The sequence below is a fragment of the Tamandua tetradactyla genome, chromosome 19 (assembly GCF_023851605.1).
Source record: "Tamandua tetradactyla isolate mTamTet1 chromosome 19, mTamTet1.pri, whole genome shotgun sequence".
NCBI lineage: Eukaryota > Metazoa > Chordata > Mammalia > Pilosa > Myrmecophagidae > Tamandua > Tamandua tetradactyla.
The window spans coordinates 16,528,249-16,540,415 of record NC_135345.1 but is presented as its reverse complement, the minus strand read 5'-3'; the positions used below and the strand labels follow the sequence as shown (position 1 = coordinate 16,540,415).

The 12,167-nt window shown below is 39.2% G+C and overlaps 2 long non-coding RNA genes across 4 annotated transcripts in view; one reads left to right on the top strand and one right to left on the bottom strand.

Annotated features, from left to right (window-relative positions):
• LOC143663492 (uncharacterized) overlaps positions 1-11,761 on the bottom strand; it is a 31,315-nt gene extending 19,554 nt beyond the window's left edge. The window contains exons 1-2 of the long non-coding RNA XR_013165963.1: positions 11,706-11,761; positions 11,387-11,564 (exon numbers count right to left, since the gene is read on the bottom strand). This is a non-coding gene — a long non-coding RNA (uncharacterized LOC143663492). The remainder of the gene's footprint in view (positions 1-11,386; positions 11,565-11,705) is intronic.
• Positions 1-12,167, top strand: part of LOC143663491 (uncharacterized) — a 66,581-nt gene that overhangs the window by 35,468 nt on the left and 18,946 nt on the right. Inside the window, exon 1 of one of the 3 annotated variants that reach the window (XR_013165962.1) lies at positions 4,304-4,584. The exons of 1 other annotated variant lie outside the window; for it this stretch is intronic. This is a non-coding gene — a long non-coding RNA (uncharacterized LOC143663491). Of the gene's footprint in view, positions 1-4,303; positions 4,585-11,822; positions 11,860-12,167 lie in introns of those variants that run through there. One more of the 3 variants, XR_013165959.1, reaches the window with a different exon arrangement.

The window sequence follows — 12,167 nt, the reverse complement described above, 5'->3', positions numbered from 1 at the left end:
CCAGTTGCTCTGCTGCTGTGAACGTAAATCATCAGCATGTGAAATTCATCTGTGACTGATTACATCTGCGGTTGGCCAAGGGAAATGCCTTCAGCAATGAGTGATGTTTTAATTTGATCAGCTGGAGGCTTAAAAAGAAAAGTTACAAGAGAGAGAAGCAGCTCAGCGCAGCTCAGTACAGCTCAGCACAGCTTAGCTCAGCACTCAGAGACAACAAAGACTGAGACATTTGGAGATGCAGAGAGGAAACGCCCCAGGAAAAGCTATTTGAAACCAGAAGCCTGGAGATAAGTCTAGCAGATGTCACCATATGCCTTCCCATGTGACAGAGGAACCCAGGTGAAAGATAGCTGCCTTTCCTCTGAATAACTATAAATTTTAACTAAATAAATCCACTTAATAAAAGCCAATCAATTTCTGGTGTATTGCATTCTGACAGCTTTAGCAAACTAAAATGGAGATGTTCCATGGTTCAAGGTCTGGGGGGAAAGGACTGTATGAAGACATAGATTTGGAGATTGTTCACAATAGGAATGAAGTTCAAATTCTGGAGAGTAGAAACATTTACCAGGAGAGCTTGTAGAGAGTTAGAAGAGAGGGAAGATGAGAAAGAAACATAAGAATCATCAACATTAAGTCCTCGAGGAACTGCTGAGGAAACAAGCTCCAGGAAACAGGAAAGAAATTCACTGAGGGTAGAATAACCCTTTCTCCACTGTGACAGAATCAATTTCAACAGGTGAGTGTAGTGGTAAGTAAGCTGAGAGATAAGGTGGGTACTGGATGGATATTTACCAGAAGGCCTCACTTTCCTTGTAAAGTTGGAGGCCAACTCTCCTTACAGTGTGAAATGTCTCAAGGTGGGGATAGTGAATCTGGACATATGTGTGGTGGGGAATAGGTGAGCAGGTTGACTACTAGTGAACTTGTTAGAGGTAGAATCCTAGATTCTGTGGCATAGAGTTCTTTCTTCCTTCATGTTGCCCATATCTGATGACTGTACTTTGTTGTTACCTCTCTTAGCAAAGGTAGTTGCTTCCTCCTAGATCTTGTGTTATCCAGTTTTATGCTTCTTACTCTTTCTTTTTTGTTGTTGTTATTCAGAAGAGCCTCTCTTAGGTTTTACTATTTGCCCTGTTTTATTGTTCATATTGTACCTCTTCTTCTATTCTGCAATATAGAGGCAATTGCAGAGAAAAGGCTAGAAAGGTCAAAGTGCTCCAAACACTACCACTACATCATACTTGTACAAACTTACTCTCTACAGAGCACTGAGAGAGCATGGGCTGTGCTTAATAGCTTGGACTCTGGAGCCCATCACTCTGGGTTCAAATCACGGTTCTGCCTATATCCTGCTGTGTGAGCTTGGATCAGCCATTCAACCTCTCTGTGACTCAGTTTCCTTTGCAAAAAGGGGATAATTTTGATACCTAACTCATAAGGCTATTGTAAAGATTAGAGGAGTGCCAGGCAATGCATTAGAAGAGTTAGCCATCATGATGGTGAATTTCACATGTCAGCTTGACCAGATGATGTTGCCCAATTGTTTGGCCAAACAAGCACTGGCCTGATTGTTACAGTGAGGATATTTTGTGGATTTAAATAATTAGTAAGTTGATTGCATCTATGATTGGTTATATCTACAATCACCGAAGGAGATTGTCTTCAACAATGAGAGAAGTCTCATCCAATCAGTCGTAGACTTTAAAAGGAAAAGTGATGATTTCAGCAGTAAGAAGAAAGAATTTCCATCTCCAATTCTGCCAGCCAGCTTGCCTTGGGGAATGCATCAAAAACTTTCATTAGAATTCCCAGTTTGCAACCTGCTCTGTAGAATTTGAATCTGCCCATCCCCACAGTCACATAAGCCAATTCTTATAATAATTCTCACAATGTGCATATATAAATAACATATATTTATACATTTCTATCAGTTTTTTATTTTAGAGAACGTTGAATTGTACAGATATTTTTTGTTTGTTTCCCACCCCACCCCAGGCAGGGTCCAGAAGCTATAAGATTATCCCCTGAGTTGAGATGAGTCTTACAGAAGAGAAGGCACTTATCCAAATGCAGAACTAGGAAGCACTAGAAATAGAGCAAGGACCCACATAATTCTGAGAACTTTTCAACTTAGTTTACTCTAAACCTGTGACTTTAACATTGATTCAAGCTTGTTCATTTTTGATGTAAAGGAAGATTCAAAACCAGACATTGTATGGAACCAAAAATTCAAGCAGAGGTTTTTTTGGGGGGAGGGATAGGTTTCTTCTTTCCTAAAGATTTGCTTTTCTACTAGGTACTCATGGGGATAAAGACCAGTGTAATGAAGTAAAAAGATTTGGAGTTAGACAGATTTTTCATGGCAGGTGTCATGTAGGAAATTACCTTGATGCAATGGTGGCTGAGAATACAAATCTAAGCAACATATCCAGATCATTGGGAAAGCTCAGGGACCAAATTAAGATACTCCACTCAGTTTGTTTAATCAAGGAAAAAAAGAAAGTCAGTGAGAAGCAAAGGAAAAGAGATGGATGGTTTATTCACTTAGAATAGGGTGCAAGTGGGGTAAATAAATTTTCACCTGTTTTCCTTCCCCATTCTTTGCCCCATCTCCTGCACTCACCTTTCCCATACACACCGTGATTTAGAGGACTAGAATTGAGGTTGAACAAGGGACATGATAGATGGAAGGTACCTAAAACCAGCAACACTTCCTCTATTGGAGGAATGCAAGGTAGAGGGCTGGTGGGAGTAAAAGCAAATATGCTTGGACAAGAGCTACAGCTTGTCCATGATCTACTGCACAACGCAAGATTTTGTCTTTATTTCTTGGAAAGAAGACACTAAGGACCAGAATTAACCATAATAGACATTAACACTAGGGGAGGGGTTGATTTAGGGATGATATGAACTATTAGTCTACTGCTGGATGACAGTACTTTGTGACTAGGTTTGTCTATCCTTTTCCATTTGTAGGAAACAGTCTTGTTTGTTCTATCTATTTATGTTTAATATACATATACTCTACTTATTTTATGTATATCTAACAGGTCTCATAAGCTACAATATTTTATATTTGGTTTCACATAATTTTTTAAAACAGAATTGAATAGTTTTTTTTAATTAAGGAAGCACACATTATACTGGGCAATTAAATTTTCTGAATCACAGAATTACTAAGAGGAATCAATGAAATAAACATGAAAGTGTTCAATGAAGGAAAATTTTTATGCAAACACTGATTATTAGACATGTACCACTGGACATGGTGTGAGATATTGAACAAGTCACTAAAACTTCCTATGAATCTCAGTTTCACTCTTTGTAAAATGGGGGTGATCATACCTTTCTGGAACTGTAGTTGTTACAGTTTGCTAAAGCTGCCAGAATGCAAGATACCAGAAATCAATTGGCTTTTATAAAGGGAATTTATTAAGTTACAAGTTACAATTCTAAGGTTGTGCTAATGTCCAAATTAAGGCACCAACCAGAGAATAACTTCTCAGAGGAAAGGCAGTAGCATCTGGAATACCTCTGTCAGTTGGGAGAGAACATGCCCTTTTGAGAGGCAAATTCTGGTATGCTTGTGGGTCTCATTGAAAGTGAAGGGGATTGCTTAGAGCTCTCAGGTCCTCTTCAGAAATCTCCATGGGGTGGGTAAGGAAAAACACCATCTACATTACCCATATTGATGCACTAGGCAAGGGTCCATATCATGATGAACATATTGGAAATGATCTCACTGATAAAGGATGCACTCAGCTGCTTTTTGCACCCAAGAAGTCGGAGATCCTCCTGGGAGAGAGGCAGAGGATAATCCCTACCTAGCGGTTGAAGGCAATGAACTTATTCTCAGTAACATCCATAAAATAGCTAAATTCCCCATGACTGTTTCTGCCACTAAGTGGATTCACCACTGAAATGGATATGGAAATTCTGACACCATGAAATTAGGGACCCAGGATCATAGAGTACCTCTTTCATTAAAAAAGGCACAATCTGCCATTTGAGAGAGATGTCAACTACAAGCCAGAGCCCAAAAAGAGCAGTTAGGAGTTAATCCTAGAGAGACCACTCTGGGTTGCCCATGGCAAGTGGACTCAATTGGCCCTCTACCCCCATCCTACGGTAGATCCTAAACCTTGGTGGCAATAGACACATTCAGGCTATGTCTTCCCTTTCCAGTTCACCTTGTAGATGCAGTACATACATGGGACACTGGAAAAGTGGCTCTGCCATCCCTTCAGGCTTTCAGATGACATCTTCTTTGGCCAAGGACCCCGTTTTATGGCACAATCCACTCAATGTAGGGCCCAGACTCATCAAATCAGATGGACCTTCCATGTCACCCACCACCCACAGGTAGTTGACATTGTGGAGAATTTCAATGGCTGCCTGAAAAAGAAGTTACAACATCTCCACCCTGAAATTCTCCTACTAGATAGAGTGTCTGCCTTACTGGGGCCCTCTGGAAGCTGAACTCAGTAGTTGCCTGAAAGGGAAACATGCCCTTATCCTGCTTCCTAAACAGGGAGAAAAATGAGGATGGGAAGGAACCAAGGCTTTGCTGAACCTATCAAGGTAAGGATTGACCCCAGAATGGGGAACAAGGATACATCACTTGGAGGTCTCATTTTTAGCCTGTTTTTTTACTATAATACACCTCTCCACATGGGTCCCAGGGAGGTTTGGGGCCACCAGGCAGAGGGATTGGGTGACAGAAATGGGTATAGAAGTGCTTAACACACACTATTATTATTTTTTTTTTTTATTAATTAAAAAAAGAATTAACAAAACAATTAGAAATCATTCCAATCTACATGTACAATCAGTAATTCTTAATAACATCACATAGTTGCATATTCATCATTTCTTAGTACATTTGCATCGATTTAGAAAAAGAAATAAAAAGACAACAGAATAAGAATTAAAACAATAATAGAAAGAAAAAAACAAAAAAAACAAAAACAAAAAACCTATACCTCACATGCAGCTTCATTCAGTGTTTTAACATAATTGCATTACAATTGGGTAGTATTGTGCTGTCCATTTCTGAGTTTTTATATCCAGTCCCGTTGTACAGTCTGTATCCCTTCATCTCCAATTATCCCTTCTCTTTTTTTTTTTTTTAATTAACGGAAAAAAAGAAATTAACCCAACATTTAGAGATCATACCATTCTACACATGCAATCATTAATTCTTAACATCATCACATAGATGCATGATCATCATTTCTTAGTACATTTGCATTGGTTTAGAAGAACTAGCAACATAACCGAAAAAGATATAGAATGTTAATATAGAGAAAAAAATAAAAGTAATAATAGTAAAATCAAAACAAAACAACACAAAACAAAACAAAAACCTATAGCTCAGATGCAGCTTCATTCAGTGTTTTAACATGATTACTTTACAATTAGGTATTATTGTGCTGTCCATTTTTGAGTTTTTGTATCTAGTCCTGTTGCACAGTCTGCATCCCTTCAGCTTCAATTACCCATTGTCTTACCCTGTTTCTAACTCCTGCTGAACTCTGTTACCAATGACATATTTCAAGTTTATTCTCGAATGTCCGTTCACATCAGTGGGACCATACAGTATTTGTCCTTTAGTTTTTGGCTGGATTCACTCAGCATAATATTCTCTAGGTCCATCCATGTTATTACATGGTTCATAAGTTTATCTTGTCTTAAAGCTGCATAATATTCCATCGTATGTATATACCACAGTTTGTTTAGCCACTCTTCTGTTGATGGAGATTTTGGCTGTTTCCATCTCTTTGCAATTGTAAATAATGCTGCTATAAACATTGGTGTGCAAATGTCCGTTTGTGTCTTTGCCCTTAAGTCCTTTGAGTAGATACCTAGCAATGCTATTGCTGGGTCGTATGGCAGTTCTATATTCAGCTTTTTGAGGAACCGCCAAACTGCCTTCCACAGTGGTTGCACCCTTTGACATTCCCACCAACAGTGGATAAGTGTGCCTCTTTCTCCGCATCCTCTCCAGCACTTGTCATTTTCTGTTTTGTTGATAATGGCCATTCTGGTGGGTGTGAGATGATATCTCATTGTGGTTTTGATTTGCATTTCTCTAATGGCCAGGGACATTGAGCATCTCTTCATGTGCCTCTTGGCCATCCGTATTTCCTCTTCTGATAGGTGTCTGTTCAAGTCTTTTTCCCATTTTGTAATTGGGTTGGCTGTCTTTTTGTTGTTGAGTTGAACAATCTCTTTATAAATTCTGGATACTAGACCTTTATCTGATATATCATTTCCAAATATTGTCTCCCATTGTGAAGGCTGTCTTTCTACTTTCTTGATGAAGTTCTTTGATGCACAAAAGTGTTTAATTTTGAGGAGTTCCCATTTATTTATTTCCTTCTTCAGTGCTCTTGCTTTAGGTTTAAGGTCCATAAAACCGCCTCCAGTTGTAAGATCCATAAGATATCTCCCAACATTTTCCTCTAACTGTTTTATGGTCTTAGACCTAATGTTTAGATCTTTGATCCATTTTGAGTTAACTTTTGTATAGGGTGTGAGAGATGGGTCTTCTTTCATTCTTTTGCATATGGATATCCAGTTCTCTAGGCACCATTTATTGAAGAGACTGCTCTGTCCCAGGTGAGTTGGCTTGACTGCCTTATCAAAGATCAAATGTCCATAGATGAGAGGGTCTATATCTGAGCACTCTATTCGATTCCATTGGTCGATATATCTATCTTTATGCCAATACCATGCTGTTTTGACCACTGTGGCTTCATAATATGCCTTAAAGTCAGGCAGCGCGAGACCTCCAGCTTCGTTTTTTTTCCTCAAGATGTTTTTAGCAATTCGGGGCACCCTGCCCTTCCAGATAAATTTGCTTATTGGTTTTTCTATTTCTGAAAAATAAGTTGTTGGGATTTTGATTGGTATTGCATTGAATCTGTAAATCAATTTAGGTAGGATTGACATCTTAACTATATTTAGTCTTCCAATCCATGAACACGGTATGCCCTTCCATCTATTTAGGTCTTCTGTGATTTCTTTTAGCACTTTTTTGTAGTTTTCTTTATATAGGTTTTTTGTCTCTTTAGTTAAATTTATTCCTAGGTATTTTATTCTTTTAGTTGCAATTGTGAATGGGATTCGTTTCTTGATTTCCCCCTCAGCTTGTTCCTTACTAGTGTATAGAAATGCTACAGATTTTTGAATGTTGATCTTGTAACCTGCTACTTTGCTGTACTCATTTATTAGCTCTAGTAGTTTTGTTGTGGATTTTTCCGGGTTTTCGACGTATAGTATCATATCGTCTGCAAACAGTGATAGTTTTACTTCTTCCTTTCCAATTTTGATGCCTTGTATTTCTTTTTCTTGTCTAATTGCTCTGGCTAGAACCTCCAACACAATGTTGAATAATAGTGGTGATAGTGGACATCCTTGTCTTGTTCCTGATCTTAGGGGGAAAGTTTTCAATTTTTCCCCATTGAGGATGATATTAGCTGTGGGTTTTTCATATATTCCCTCTATCATTTTAAGGAAGTTCCCTTGTATTCCTATCTTTTGAAGTGTTTTCAACAGGAAAGGATGTTGAATCTTGTCGAATGCCTTCTCTGCATCAATTGAGATGATCATGTGATTTTTCTGCTTTGATTTGTTGATATGGTGTATTACATTAATTGATTTTCTTATGTTGAACCATCCTTGCATACCTGGGATGAATCCTACTTGGTCATGATGTATAATTCTTTTAATGTGCTGTTGGATACGATTTGCTAGAATTTTATTGAGGATTTTTGCATCTGTATTCATTAGAGAGATTGGTCTATAGTTTTCTTTTTTTGTAATATCTTTGCCTGGTTTTGGTATGGGGGTGATGTTGGCTTCATAGAATGAATTAGGTAGTTTTCCCTCCACTTCGATTTTTTTGAAGAGTTTGAAGAGAATTGGTACTAATTCTTTCTGGAACGTTTGGTAGAATTCACATGTGAAGCCATCTGGTCCTGGACTTTTCTTTTTAGGAAGCTTTTGAATGACTAATTCAATTTCTTTACTTGTGATTGGTTTGTTGAGGTCATCTATGTCTTCTTGAGTCAAAGTTGGTTGTTCATGTCTTTCCAGGAACCCGTCCATTTCCTCTAAATTGTTGTATTTATTAGCGTAAAGTTGTTCATAGTATCCTGTTATTACCTCCTTTATTTCTGTGAGGTCAGTAGTTATGTCTCCTCTTCCATTTCTGATCTTATTTATTTGCATCCTCTCTCTTCTTCTTTTTGTCAATCTTGCTAAGGGCCCATCAATCTTATTGATTTTCTCATAGAACCAACTTCTGGCCTTATTGATATTCTCTATTGTTTTCATGTTTTCAATTTCATTTATTTGTGCTCTAATCTTTGTTATTTCTTTCCTTTTGCTTGCTTTGGGGTTAGCTTGCTGTTCTTTCTCCAGTTCTTCCAAATGGATAGTTAATTCCTGAATTTTTGCCTTTTCTTCTTTTCTGATATAGGCATTTAGAGCAATAAATTTCCCTCTTAGCACTGCCTTTGCTGCGTCCCATAAGTTTTGATATGTTGTGTTTTCATTTTCATTCGCCTCGAGGTATTTGCTAATTTCCCTTGCAATTTCTTCTTTGACCCAGTCGTTGTTTAGGAGTGTGTTGTTGAGCCTCCACGTATTTGTGAATTTTCTGGCACTCTGCCTATTATTGATTTCCAACATCATTCCTTTATGGTCCGAGAAAGTGTTGTGTAAGATTTCAATCTTTTTAAATTTGTTAAGACTTGCTTTGTGACCCAGCATATGGTCTATCTTTGAGAATGATCCATGAGCACTTGAGAAAAAGGTGTATCCTGCTGTTGTGGGATGTAATGTCCTATAAATGTCTATTAAGTCTAGTTCATTTATAGTAATATTCAGATTCTCTATTTCTTTGTTGATCCTCTGTCTAGATGTTCTGTCCCTTGATGAGAGTGGTGAGTTGAAGTCTCCAACTATTATGGTATATGAGTCTATTTCCCTTTTCAATGTTTGCAGTATATTCCTCACGTATTTTGGGGCATTCTGATTCGGTGCGTAAATATTTATGATTGTTATGTCTTCTTGTTTAATTGTTCCTTTTATTAGTATATAGTGTCCTTCTTTGTCTCTTTTAACTGTTTTACATTTGAAGTCTAATTTGTTGGATATTAGTATAGCCACTCCTGCTCTTTTCTGGTTGTTATTTGCATGAAATATCTTTTCCCAACCTTTCACTTTCAACCTATGTTTCTCTTTGGGTCTAAGATGTGTTTCCTGTAGACAGCATATAGAAGGATCCTGTTTTTTAATCCATTCTGCCAATCTATGTCTTGTGATTGGGGAATTCAGTCCATTGACATTTAGTGTTATTACTGTTTGGATAATATTTTCCTCTACCATTTTGCCTTTTGTATTATATATATCATATCTGATTTTCCTTCTTTCTACACTCTTTTCCATATCTCTCTCTTCTGTCTTTTTGTATCTGACTCTAGTGCTCCCTTTAGTATTTCTTGCAGAGCTGGTCTCTTGGTCACAAATTCTTTCAGTGACTTTTTGTCTGAGAATGTTTTAATTTCTCCCTCATTTTTGAAGGATAATTTTGCTGGATATAGGAGTCTTGGTTGGCAGTTTTTCTCTTTTAGTATTTTAAATATATCATCCCACTGTCTTCTAGCTTCCATGGTTTCTGCTGAGAAATCTACACAAAATCTTATTGGGTTTCCCTTGTATGTAATGGATTGTTTTTCTCTTGCTGCTTTCAAGATCTTCTCTTTCTCTTTGACCTCTGACATTCTAACTAGTAAGTGTCTTGGAGAACGCCTATTTGGGTCTAATCTCTTTGGGGTGCGCTGCACTTCTTGGATCTGTAATTTTAGGTCTTTCATAAGAGTTGGGAAATTTTCAGTGATAATTTCTTCCATTAGTTTTTCTCCTCCTTTTCCCTTCTCTTCTCCTTCTGGGACACCCACAACACGTATATTTGTGCGGTTCATATTGTCCTTGAGTTCCCTGATACCCTGTTCAAATTTTTCCATTCTTTTCCCTATAGTTTCTGTTTCTTTTTGGAATTCAGATGTTCCATCCTCCAAATCACTAATTCTATCTTCTGTCTCTTTAAATCTATCATTGTAGCTATCCATTATTTTTTCTATGTTTGCTACTTTATCCTTCACTTCCATAAGTTCTGCGATTTGTTTTTTCAGTTTTTCTATTTCTTCTTTATGTTCAGCCCATGTCCTCTTCATGTCCTCCCTCAATTTATCGATTTCATTTTTGAAGAGGTTTTCCATTTCTGTTCGTATATTCAGCATTTGTTGTCTCAGCTCTTGTGTCTCATTTGAGCTATTGGTTTGTTCCTTTGACTGAGCCATATTCTCAATCTTTTGAGCGTGGACAGTTATCTTCTGCTGCTGGCGTCTGGGCATTTATTCAGATTTCTCTTGGTGTTGGACCCAGCAAGGTTGTAATATTTTTCTGTGAAATCTCTGGGTTCTGTTTTTCTTATCCTGCCCAGTAGGTGGCGCTCGTGGCACACGTTTGTCTGCGGGTCACACCAGTAAAAGGTGCTGTGGGACCTTAAACTTTGGAAAACTCTCACCGTCCTGGGGGTTCGCTAGCCGAAACGGCTTGAGCCAGCCCGGGGTCCGAACGCAGGGGGGGTTGCTGGTCGCCGCAGCCAGGGAAAGAGCCCGTCCGAATTTCCTAGTCGGCCCTGGGCAACAAGCGTGGCGGGAGGGCGCCAGCGGCAGCGGCCCACCCGAGAGAGTGCACGTTCCCCGGGAGTCATGGGTTTGGAAGGGGCCTCCCCCACCCGTCACCGTTCTCCGCGGCCTGGGGGTTTCCGATCCAATTCTCTCAGTTGGTCCGGGGGCTGCGCGTGGCGTGGGCGCCAGCCGTCTTTGTTTCAGGGGACCGCCTCTCCAATTCTCCCAGCCGGCCCGGGAAGGGGGAAGGGAGTAACTCCGGCCGCTTGCCACCCCGCCCGGTAAGGCCCGCGCGCCTCGGCGATCTCACCCGAGCTGCTTCTCTCAGCCAGCCAGCCGTTCCAGGATGGGGTACGCTGTCTTTTTTATCTCTGTTGTGGCTTTGGGCGCTTTCTGTATCGTTTCTACTCCCCTAGTAGGTGTCCTGGAGAAGAAACTAAGATCCGCGCGTCTTACTAAGCTGCCATCTTCCAGGAAGTCTAACACACACTATTATTTTTAATAGTCATTTCTCCCTCTCCTTTTTTGCACTGCTTTACCTCTAGCACTTAAGAATAGTGCCCAGCAAATAGCAGATGTTCAAAATTTATTTGTTGAATAAATGAGTAATGTTTGCATTGCAACTGAGCTATTCAATACATACAACACACAAACACACATACACACACATACATCTTTACCTGTAATGAAACCATGGAGTCCCGGAAGGCTGCTAGGTTATAAACTGGTACATTGTAAACTCTCAATACATGTGTGTGAGTTTGTTGATGAACTCATTTCAATTGGTGAGAGTGAATGATTTGCTTCTTTTTAAAATTCAGGAAAGTCTTCTTTGATTTTGACTCCATGATTTAACTGCTGGTAATGAAAAAGGAAGAGGAGAGAATGGAAACTAACATTTACTAACCACATCCTTTGTGTCAGTCATAGGACCAGGAGATTTTCAAGAACTATCTAATTTAATCTTCACTACTGCACTGGTTTGAAACTGTTATTTACCCTGGAAAAGCTGTGTTCTTCTAATGCCATCTTGTAAGGGAAGACCTATTGTTGGGTGGACCTTTTGATTAGGATGTTTCTATGGAGATGTGACCCACCCAAATGTGGGTGAGGCCTTTTAATTAGATGGAGATGTGACCCCTACCTATTCAAGGTGAGTCTTAGTCTACTTACTGGAGTCCTTCAAGAGAGTAACATTTTAGAAAACCCACAGACATTTGGAAATGCAAAGTAGGATGTTTGGAGATGCAGACAAAAACACCCCTGGGAGATGCTAAGCTAAGAAATGAAATCCAAAATTCCAGGAGAAGCTAAGAAAGGACCAACAGATGCTGAGAGATAGAAAGCCACTGGAATCAGAAGCTGAAAGCAACAAACCAGGAACAAGGACCAGCAGAGTATAGAGCCCAGTTAACAATATAAGCAATCTCTGGGTGGTTTGCTCCTCACTCTGATCCACCA